Genomic DNA, 2,500 nt, shown 5'->3' with positions numbered 1-2,500 from the left:
GACATTCAGAATGAAATAGAGAGAGACAGAGACAGAGATAGAGAGAGAGCGAGAGGACAGGGTGGGGGGCGAGCGAGAGAGACAGACAGACAGACAGACAGACAGAGAGAAAGTGAGAGAGAGAGAGAGAGAGAGGCAGAGAGAGAGAGAGAGAGAGAGAGAGAGAGAGAGGCAGAGAGAGAGAGAGAGACAGACAGACAGACAGACAGAGAAAAAGACAGAGAAAGAGACAGGCAGAGAGAGAGAGAGAGAGAGAGAGAGAGAGAGAGAGAGAGAGAGAGAGAGAGAGAGAGACAGACAGACAGACAGACAGACAGACAGACAGAGAGACATACAGACAGAGAGACAGACATACATACATACAGACAGACAGACAGAGACAGAGACAGAGATGGAGACAGAGAAAAGGTGAGAGAGAGAGAGAGAGGGAGAGAGAGAGAGAGAGAGAGAGAGAGAGAGAGAGAGAGAGAGAGAGGAAGAGAGAGAGAGAGAAAAGAGACAGACAGACAGACAGAGAACTAAAATTAAACAACAATGTTTATTTGCAGTGCAGATTACGCATCCTGTGGGGGGGGGGGGGATAATCAAGGAAAAATGCCTTTAAACCAAACCGGTTGAATTTCCAACAGGATCTCTTTATTTCATTCACTGTCTGTTGACCCATCTATCTATCTATGGTAGAAAAACCCAGAATGCAAAACTGGATTTAATGAAAATGAGACCTGGATCCAGGTGGATTTCGAAGAGTGTTTTACCATTCTGTCTATCTATCTGTATAAAGGTACACACACAGACACACACACACACACGCACACACACACACACACCACACACACACGCACACACACACACACACACACACACACACAGACACACACACACACACACACACACACACACACACACACACACACACACACACACACACATATATATATATATATATATATATATATATATATATATATATGCATATATGTATGCCTGTGTTATTTCTCGGCTCAAATATGGAGGACGAACAGCTTTTCTTAAGGAGAAAACTTTTGACTATTTTGTTGTTTTTGCCGTTATTTTATTTTTCGGTTATATGCAAATGATGATTTATTTTCTCAAGTTTTTTTTTGCGAACAAGGGTACGATGAATCTCTCTCTCTCACTCCTCTCTCCTCTCCACTCTCTCTCTCCACTCTCCCCTCTCTCTCTCTCTCGTCTCTCATCTCTCTCTCCCTCTCTCGCCTCTCCCTCTCTCTCTCTGCTCTCTCTCTCTCCTCTCTCCCCCTCTCCCTCTCTCTCACTCTCTCATCTCTACTCTCTCTCTTCCTCTCTCTCTCCTCTCTCACTCTCCTCTCTCTCTCCTCCTCTCTCCTTTTCTCTCTCTCTCCTCTCCCCTTCTCTCTTCTCTCTCTCTCCCATTTTCTCTCTCGCACTTTACTCTCCCCCTTCTTTTTTTTGTAAATGGCCGTTTAGAATCAAATAATTTTCAAATGGACTTAGTACAATATTGGCTGAGATCTGATGCAAGCAAATTCTTTTATATCTGATATGAATAATAAAACTAAATTATTTTTTTTTTTTAATCAAAAATGAATTCCTTCTTACTACAGTTTTTTTTTTTTTTTTTTTTTTTTTATCTTTTTGAAAGACTTTGCTCTCTTCTTGAATTATGCTCAAAGTCACAGGTTTCCTCTGATGAAAGAGTCATTGACAATTAAAATATATTTCTGTCGTGGTATCCTTTTTTTTTTTTTTTTTTCTACCGTAATGGTTATTAATATCGCTGTTCAGTGTGTTTTCCGTTTTTTATATATACGTTTTATTTATAAGTAAGTTGTTTAGGTTTTATACACAGTCATATTATATATCATTCCGTTTACAAAAATTAAGAACGCTGCTTACTTATGAAAATAGTTTTAGTGTCATAAACATATACAGGCACAAAGAAAACGGAGAATGACAAATCAAATTAAGACAGACATTGTTCGTATATCGCTATATCTCCCCTTTTTTTCTTTTATCTCCTCCTTATCTCTTCGCATCCCTTCCACCCTCCCTCTCCCCTCCTCCCCCCCCCCCCCCCCATGCCCCTGCCCCTTCTCCCGCGGCTTCACGAGAGAGATTAAACCGGGATTCGCTTTTGGCAATTTCTCAAAGTCGTAAGTCAGTCAGTCAATCAGTCACTCGATCAGTCAGTCAGTTAGTCAGTCAATCAGTCACTCGGTCAGTCAGTCATTCACTCACTCACTCACTCACTCACTCACTCACTTAGTCATTCAGTCAGGCATTCATTCACTCACTCACTCACTCACTCACTTAGTCATTCAGTCAGTCAGTCAGTCAGTCAGTCATTCACTCACTCACTCACTCACTCACTCACTCACTTAGTCATTCAGTCAGGCATTCATTCACTCACTCACTCACTCACTTAGTCATACAGTCAGTCAGTCATTCACTCACTCACTCAATCAGCTCGAAAGATAGCTCGGTTTCCTCTTTCTCTCTC

The sequence above is a fragment of the Penaeus chinensis genome, chromosome 27 (assembly GCF_019202785.1).
Source record: "Penaeus chinensis breed Huanghai No. 1 chromosome 27, ASM1920278v2, whole genome shotgun sequence".
Lineage (NCBI taxonomy): Eukaryota > Metazoa > Arthropoda > Malacostraca > Decapoda > Penaeidae > Penaeus > Penaeus chinensis.
This window is presented reverse-complemented; position numbering follows the sequence as displayed.